The 8,870-nt window shown below is 42.9% G+C and overlaps 1 long non-coding RNA gene across 1 annotated transcript; it reads left to right on the forward strand.

Annotated features, from left to right (window-relative positions):
- The first annotated feature begins 6,842 nt into the window (after nucleotides 1-6,842).
- LOC131433091 (uncharacterized) lies at nucleotides 6,843-8,292 on the forward strand. The gene is made up of 2 exons (XR_009230022.1): nucleotides 6,843-7,486; nucleotides 7,550-8,292. It is a non-coding gene; the product is annotated as an uncharacterized LOC131433091 (long non-coding RNA).
- Nucleotides 8,293-8,870: the final 578 nt, after the last annotated feature.

Raw genomic sequence — 8,870 nt, forward strand, 5'->3', positions numbered from 1 at the left:
CATTTTTGTTTCTATTAAAACTGTGAACAGAAATTTTACGGAAATTTATAAATTATAAGCAAACTAGCAAAGTTTTCTGTAAAACCGGAATTATGGGCGTTGTGTTGAAGAAGATAACTTTTTCTAATAGTTAGAAAGCGTGAAACTTCTTGAAAAGAAGAAAAAGGCGTTGACAAAAAAAAACAAATACCTTCGAGCAGGATTCGAACATACGTTCTGCCAACCTCTACTATTCTGTACGTCAATCGATTCGAAATATTCCGATCGAATGGGCAATTTCCATTCTGCATTCCGTTCGAGTTGGGTATGAACTCGAATATCATTCGTTCGAGTTGTTCAGTATTCGAACATTACTCGATCGACTTGCGTACGGCTTGCTCGGCCATCCATGGAAGTTGACCATCAATGTCAACTTCCCTCTCTGAGCAGCCTACCATATTTCCAAAAGGAAAACGTTGGAAAATTGTTAAACCCAGTCTTTGTTGCCTTCAACAAGACCGGTATGACTAATCAACGTGAAATGCCTCGAGCATGCATACTTGCAAATAGTGCTCTCGATGTTTCTCTCATATCGGAGCTCACAACTCGGGACATTTGTGCTGTCACAGTTGGTATGACTATTGATGGCATAGACAGGAAATATGTCTATTGTTCGGCATATTTACCGCATAACCAACCTTCGCCAAGCGATGACTTCAAAAAGGTTGTATCATACTGCTGCAAGAGTGATTTACCGCTTGTAATCGGCAGTGACATAAATGCTCACCATATCATTTGGGGCAGCACAGATATAAATTCGAGAGGCTCTGATATGGCGGAATTGGTGAGCAGTAAAAACCTGCACATAGTCAATGCAGGAAACCGTCCAACTTTTGCGAGATCTGGAAGAGAGGAGGTTTTGGACGTAACTCTCTGCTCTTATAGAATTGCGCATGAGTTGGTGAATTGGCTCGTCTCCGATGAGCTCGAACCTTTGTTGTCTGATCATAAGTACATATTCTTTGATCATTCAAACGTTAAATTTGATATTATCACATATCGTAATCCCAAATCTACAAACTGGGACCTCTATGAAGAGGGCTTGGCGACTAGATTTTACGGGTACCAACCAACAATTGAAACCCCAATTGATTTGGAAAATGTTGTCGACGAGACAAACTCACTCATAGTTGCAGCATATGAAGAGGTTTGTCCACTTCGGATTGTGCGAGCTACTAGAGAAACTCCTTGGTGGAATGCTGAACTTGCTAGACTAAGGAAACTATTCAGAAGAGCTTAGAACGACCGACGCAGAGTTGGGTCGGAAGCATTCTTGTCGGCTCGAAGGGCTTACAAAAATGCTCTTCGATCGTCTGAACGAAGTGGTTGGAAAAGCCTCTGCACGAATGTCTCTAGTCTCAACGAGGCTATCAGATTAAACAAGGACTTCAATGTCAGTTTCTTAAGAACTTCAGATGGTGAGCACTTGTCTGATGAAGGTGATGTACTTCACTATCTTTTTAACAATCACTTTCCAGGATGTATGGATCCATCACCGACAGCTCTTCCCGAGACCTTTTCAGGTAGTTACGATTCTTGGGTCCTTGCTCGAAGCGTTGTGACGATTGAATCGGTCAAATGGGCAGTTGAGAGTTTTGCTCCGTACAAATCTCCTGGAACGGATGGAGTTTTCCCAGTGTTACTGCAGAAAGGGTATGAACATTTCAAACATGTTTTGAAGAAAATACTTACTTTTAGTCTTGCGACAGGATATATTCCAAGAGCCTGGCAGGAAATAATTGTCAAATTTATTCCCAAAGGCGGTCGCGACACTTATGAGGAAGCGAAGAGTTTCAGGCCTATCAGTATTAGCTCATTTCTTCTTAAAACAGTGGAACGCACAGTCGATCACTATATCAGGAATGTTAGTTTGGGCGTGCATCCGCTACATGGAATGCAACATGCTTACCAGCGTGGAAAGTCCACTACAACCCTGTTACATGATGTTGTGTACAACATTGAAAAAGCTTTCTCACAAAAGCAATCTTGCTTGGGAGTTTTCCTAGATATTGAAGGTGCCTTTGATAACGTGTCTTTCAATTCAATTCTGGAAGCAGCCCGTGGTCATGGCATACCTTCAAGTATCACAAATTGGATACACGCAATGCTTAGCAATCGACTTCTTTGTTCATCGCTTCGGCAAGCAGAGATTAGGAAGCTGAGTATCTGTGGGTGTCCTCAAGGTGGTGTACTATCCCCACTTTTGTGGAACCTAGTCGCTGATGGTTTGTTAAGGAAACTTAATAACCTTGGATTTCCGACTTATGGTTTTGCCGACGATTATCATATATTGATGACCGGTATAAGCATTAAAACTCTCTTTGATTTAATGCAGCAAGCCCTGCGATCTGTTGAACAATGGTGTTGTCAGGTTGGATTATCTGTAAATCCGGGCAAAACATCAATGGTGCTTTTCACTCATCGTAGGATAATCACAGGAGCTCGTCCGTTGCAGTTCTTTGGCTCAGAGATCACTGTGGTCGATCAAGTTAAATACGTCGGGGTTATTCTTGACTCAAAACTGAATTGGTCTGCTCACATTGACTTCAAGATTAAAAGAGCTTGCATGGCTTTCGGCCAATGCAGACGAGCTTTTGGAAAATCATGGGGACTCAAACCCAGATACATTCATTGGATCTACACAACTATTGTTAGACCAATTTTAGCATATGGATGTCTTGTATGGTGGCAGAAAGCAGAAGTCGCGACAGTTCAGTCAAAGCTAAATCATCTCCAAATGATGGTCCTAATGGCGATGACAGGAGCATTCACGACAACTCCTACTGCTGCTCTAGAGGCGCTACTGTGCATTAAACCACTACATGTGTTCCTAAAACAAGAAGCATTATCTTGTGCATACCGTCTTAAGGTTACAGGGCTTTGGAACAGTAACCCATTAGATTATGCTACCAGCCACACTCGCTTGTGGTCTCAAATGGTTACGTGGGATGAGTATCTACTCGCTCCTAGTGACCTAACGCTCACATGCAGTTTTCCTTTCAAAACATTCAATGTGAGCTATCCTCTTCGTAAGGAATGGTTGTCTGGTTGTCTGGAACGACAACTTGATGAACACATAGTTTGTTATACGGACGGTTCTCTGTTGAATGGTCGTGCTGGTGCTGGTGTCTACTGTCGTGAAATGAGGCTGGAGCAGTCTCATTCACTTGGTAGATACTGTACTGTGTTCCAAGCAGAAATCTACGCAATTCTGTGTGGAGTACAATCGGCACTTCAGCAGAGGGTCTGTGGTAAACGAATTTTTTTTTGTTCCGACAGTCAGGCAGCCTTAAAAGCACTCAGTTCGAATGACTCACGGTCGAATCTAGTGATCGCATGTCGAACTCAAATTGAAGACCTCAGCATTTCAAATGCTGTTTACTTCTTATGGGTACCCGGCCATTCTGGTATTACTGGAAATGAATGGGCTGATGAGTTGGCTAGAGCTGGTGCAACGAATGATTTCGTTGGTCCTGAACCAGCTTTACCACTTTCAACTAGTTGGATAAAGCACAAGATTCGTTCTTGGGCTGCGTCCAAACATGCCAGCTACTGGCGCAAAGTCCACTACAACCCTGTTACATGATGTTGTGTACAACATTGAAAAAGCTTTCTCACAAAAGCAATCTTGCTTGGGAGTTTTCCTAGATATTGAAGGTGCCTTTGATAACGTGTCTTTCAATTCAATTCTGGAAGCAGCCCGTGGTCATGGCATACCTTCAAGTATCACAAATTGGATACACGCAATGCTTAGCAATCGACTTCTTTGTTCATCGCTTCGGCAAGCAGAGATTAGGAAGCTGAGTATCTGTGGGTGTCCTCAAGGTGGTGTACTATCCCCACTTTTGTGGAACCTAGTCGCTGATGGTTTGTTAAGGAAACTTAATAACCTTGGATTTCCGACTTATGGTTTTGCCGACGATTATCATATATTGATGACCGGTATAAGCATTAAAACTCTCTTTGATTTAATGCAGCAAGCCCTGCGATCTGTTGAACAATGGTGTTGTCAGGTTGGATTATCTGTAAATCCGGGCAAAACATCAATGGTGCTTTTCACTCATCGTAGGATAATCACAGGAGCTCGTCCGTTGCAGTTCTTTGGCTCAGAGATCACTGTGGTCGATCAAGTTAAATACGTCGGGGTTATTCTTGACTCAAAACTGAATTGGTCTGCTCACATTGACTTCAAGATTAAAAGAGCTTGCATGGCTTTCGGCCAATGCAGACGAGCTTTTGGAAAATCATGGGGACTCAAACCCAGATACATTCATTGGATCTACACAACTATTGTTAGACCAATTTTAGCATATGGATGTCTTGTATGGTGGCAGAAAGCAGAAGTCGCGACAGTTCAGTCAAAGCTAAATCATCTCCAAATGATGGTCCTAATGGCGATGACAGGAGCATTCACGACAACTCCTACTGCTGCTCTAGAGGCGCTACTGTGCATTAAACCACTACATGTGTTCCTAAAACAAGAAGCATTATCTTGTGCATACCGTCTTAAGGTTACAGGGCTTTGGAACAGTAACCCATTAGATTATGCTACCAGCCACACTCGCTTGTGGTCTCAAATGGTTACGTGGGATGAGTATCTACTCGCTCCTAGTGACCTAACGCTCACATGCAGTTTTCCTTTCAAAACATTCAATGTGAGCTATCCTCTTCGTAAGGAATGGTTGTCTGGTTGTCTGGAACGACAACTTGATGAACACATAGTTTGTTATACGGACGGTTCTCTGTTGAATGGTCGTGCTGGTGCTGGTGTCTATTGTCGTGAAATGAGGCTGGAGCAGTCTCATTCACTTGGTAGATACTGTACTGTGTTCCAAGCAGAAATCTACGCAATTCTGTGTGGAGTACAATCGGCACTTCAGCAGAGGATCTGTGGTAAACGAATTTTTTTTTGTTCCGACAGTCAGGCAGCCTTAAAAGCACTCAGTTCGAATGACTCACGGTCGAATCTAGTGATCGCATGTCGAACTCAAATTGAAGACCTCAGCATTTCAAATGCTGTTTACTTCTTATGGGTACCCGGCCATTCTGGTATTACTGGAAATGAATGGGCTGATGAGTTGGCTAGAGCTGGTGCAACGAATGATTTCGTTGGTCCTGAACCAGCTTTACCACTTTCAACTAGTTGGATAAAGCACAAGATTCGTTCTTGGGCTGCGTCCAAACATGCCAGCTACTGGCGCAGCTTGCAAACATGCGCTCAGACAAAAGCATTTCTACCAGATTTAAATCTGAAAATGTCAAAGTGTCTACTGCATTTCTCCAAGCATCATTGCAGTATTCTGGTCAGAGCTCTGACTGGAAATTGCAAACTCAATTATCACATGGCTACTATTCAACGTGCTGAGTATTATTCGTGTGATTTGTGTGAATGCGATTATGGTACTTCATATCATCTGATATGTAACTGTCCCGCATTGACGCAGCTACGTATCCGGGTTTTTGGTTCTCCATACATGGTTGAGTCTGTGTACGCGTAGCTAAAATTGAAGGATATTCTCTCGTTTCTCACCCAATGTGGTAAGGAGCTATAGTCAGAAGGAATCATCGTTCTTCCTGGAGTGAATGAATCCTTTCTGTATTCACCTTAAATAGGGTTTAGCAGATTGTTTGGCATCCTTTAGGGGGTACCGAATTTACTTCTGCTCATACATACTGCGAATCGTTCTGCATTTTTCCGGGAGTGCAGAATGGTGTCGCTTTTGTAAGATCTCTAAATCCTCTCGGGGGTTGGAGGTTTTATTAACAGCAGACTGTTCGGGACCTCGTAGAGGTTCAGAATTTACTTCTGCTTCCACTAAATGTGATCCTCAGCAGATTGTTCAGCATCCCTTAGGGGTGCAGAATTTACTTCTGCTTTTATGTGTTTTTGTGTCGTCAATTTTTCCCATCCTCCTAGTCCAACCCTTACCATCTCCTTTCAATCCTTCCCTCTTATATATCGGGAAAATGATGCTAAAAACAAATTGATGGCAAGGCACAAATCTTCAAATATCAAGGGGAACGTGCCATTTGAGCCAATTTGTTCTGATTCCTGACCGTAAACATTCCTGAAACCTGTTATTTACTCAAAGCCTGTGCCTGAAGAAACAGAACCTTTCGCCTATAATTATAGACAATGCAGCGTAATTATCGTCCCCAATTGAAATTGCATTTCGATAACATAGCGTACACGAAACTGAACTTCTAAACAGGCTCATCGAAAAAAGTTAATTTCATTCACATTGTATCTACTAAATTTATTTATGGTTGAGAGCGGTGGTATCTGTGTGGAGGAAATGTGTGTGACATTCCATATCCTGTCCTGAATAAAACCAAGGTAAACTCAAATTGTACTACCTCAACATTTCGTACGAATGTAAGGAAAGATTCAAACTGAAACAAAGTATATTAACCCGTTGATTTCACACGGAACCACTCAAAAATAGCACCAGCGCCGGTTGCGTTATGAGAATTTCTAAAGCAAGCAAACTTCCTCGGTCGTACAATTTTCTAACAAGTCTCAACTATATTTCATCTCGAAAGCAAAAAAAAAAACAACTAACAGCTCTCATGACTGAACCAACTCGTCGTCAACTTTGTCGTCGTCAACAGCTCTCTTTCTGAATGAAAGGATTCACATCAGCACATCCTATCAACTTTGACTCGATTTGCATTCTGGATTCTGGTGGAAGCAAATAAAAAGGAACAAACATGTTTTATCGTCCTTATGAATCTTTACCAGACCGACCAAAGTGGACAGAGAAGGTAGCACTGCTCAGGTGTGTGGCGGCCGGAGGCAAACTGGCAACCAGCGTCTGACGAAAGCCTTTCATCAAGTCTTATGCTTCGATAGAAAACAGAAAACCTTGTTTTCCTTTGTAGCAGTCATACCTTATTCAGCAATAAGTTTCAAGCATCCAGTAGATCGATTTCAATAATTGCGCCAACAGTTATACAACCTATCGTTGGCCAACTTTTGCACAACACCCTAATCAAATTTTCCCCTCATTTAAGTTGAATAATTCGTTGAGTCTCTCCTTGGAGTGAAATTCACGAAGATTCCTCGCGAATAATGTATGATGGAGGGGAGGGATGGCGCCAAGGATTGGTTAACCGAATAAAACAGTCAGTGGGGTCATTGATCGCCGAATTTGTCCGATGAAATTAGCGGGACAATACGTATTTCCGGTGAATTCGTACGAAATTACCTTCCCTAATCTGAGGATTTCCAATGCTAGTTTATTTCGTCCCAGTCCGCCAAACTTAGTGGAAGCTTCGCGTAGTTGTCCGGTGTTAGTTTCAGATAGGTAATAAAGTGACGTATTCTTACGTAAAGTTTCCATAAATATTTGTCTCTCTCCTTTGCCTAGATTGCTAATATAGTAGTGATTGCCACGATAAGTAGTGCGTGTAGAGAATAGTGCGTGCGAAGTAAAACAAGAATCAGGTAAAAGTGCTCAAAATCGTGCCATTGACCTCACCAATGTGCTAATGACCCCGTCTGCATCAGCCAGACGGCATTCGTTTCTTTTATCTATTCTGCGCAGCTACGACGAAAGAGAGGAAGGAAGGAAGCAAGCACCGGACGCGGGCCAAAGTCCACCAACGGACGAAAATTCAAACTCCGGCAACCGTTACACCGCCGGAAAAGTTCGGTCCGTCAACTGACCGTTAGTAGCAGCCAGCGAACGTCGGCCAGAATCGGTGTGGTAGATCACCGGTTACGTGAGTACCCGGAATCGTCATCACCGCCATCACCAATAAAACGACGATCGACCCAGCATCCACCACCAACAGTAAGCAGCAGACGCAGAAACCACTGGTGAGTCCGTATCGTTCTTGCTAAATAGTGGGGCGGCGTCCACTGAAGACGCCCCCGTGATTCAGAACCGTTTAAGTGCACTATAATTAAAAATCTCGTTTAAAAACGGAAGTAGGGACGCGTCCATAAATTGAGGGTTGTGTGTCGGCCATCATGCTTTTGTGACACCATTTTTGAACGCCACACACAACCCATTGTATTAGTCACCCGGGTGCGAAGCACATCTCATTGCTGGAGCCGTGGAGTGACGTCATCGTCTGAGAAAGTGGGAGAGGAAAGCACAAATGGTCAATGAGCACAAGTAGGGAGAGAAATCACGCACGCACATAGGAGCTAGGCTAGATAGGAAATTAGAAAAGCTAATATAGACATGCAATATAAAGTCAAACCGTTTTTCCGTTAATAAATGATTATTTATTTCAATGCCTAAATGTAACTCGATTGTAATCATAGAACTCCTACAGGTATTTGGTGGGGTTTTCCGTATGTTTGCGTCACTTCGTTAGAGCTTTTTCGTTGTTGGCTGTCTTCCGCTCAGCGGAATTTGAATGTGTGCTGTAAGTTCAGCTTCCATTAGGTTTACGCTATCTGGTGGCAGATAGCTGCACTGCCCATGATGATAAAGTTAGGCACGGGTAACTTTCTCACCGTTGATTATCTGAGGGTAATGAGGTTTCGGTGATTGCTGCTGACTGATAATAGGGTCATCTACCCGTCTTTGGAGACTAGTTTTTGGTTAGCCTAACTTGACCGATCCTGATTCATTTTTTCGTTGACCTTCTTCGGGAACTCGCCCTAAGGAGAGTCTCATCCGGGCAAACACATCGTGGCGTGCAGTCTTCCTTATAGGGAAGTGGCGCTATAAACTGCACGCTGGTTAGGGATCGGCAAGGGTCGGCTACATATTGGCGCCCAACTACAGGGATTTTCGAATTTTTGGGAGTACATGGAAAATATCATGGAAATGTGGTCAATTACTTAATAATCTTTTTCAATTATGTTTAACCTA

The sequence above is a fragment of the Malaya genurostris genome, chromosome 1 (genome assembly GCF_030247185.1).
Source record: "Malaya genurostris strain Urasoe2022 chromosome 1, Malgen_1.1, whole genome shotgun sequence".
Taxonomy (NCBI): Eukaryota; Metazoa; Arthropoda; class Insecta; order Diptera; family Culicidae; genus Malaya; species Malaya genurostris.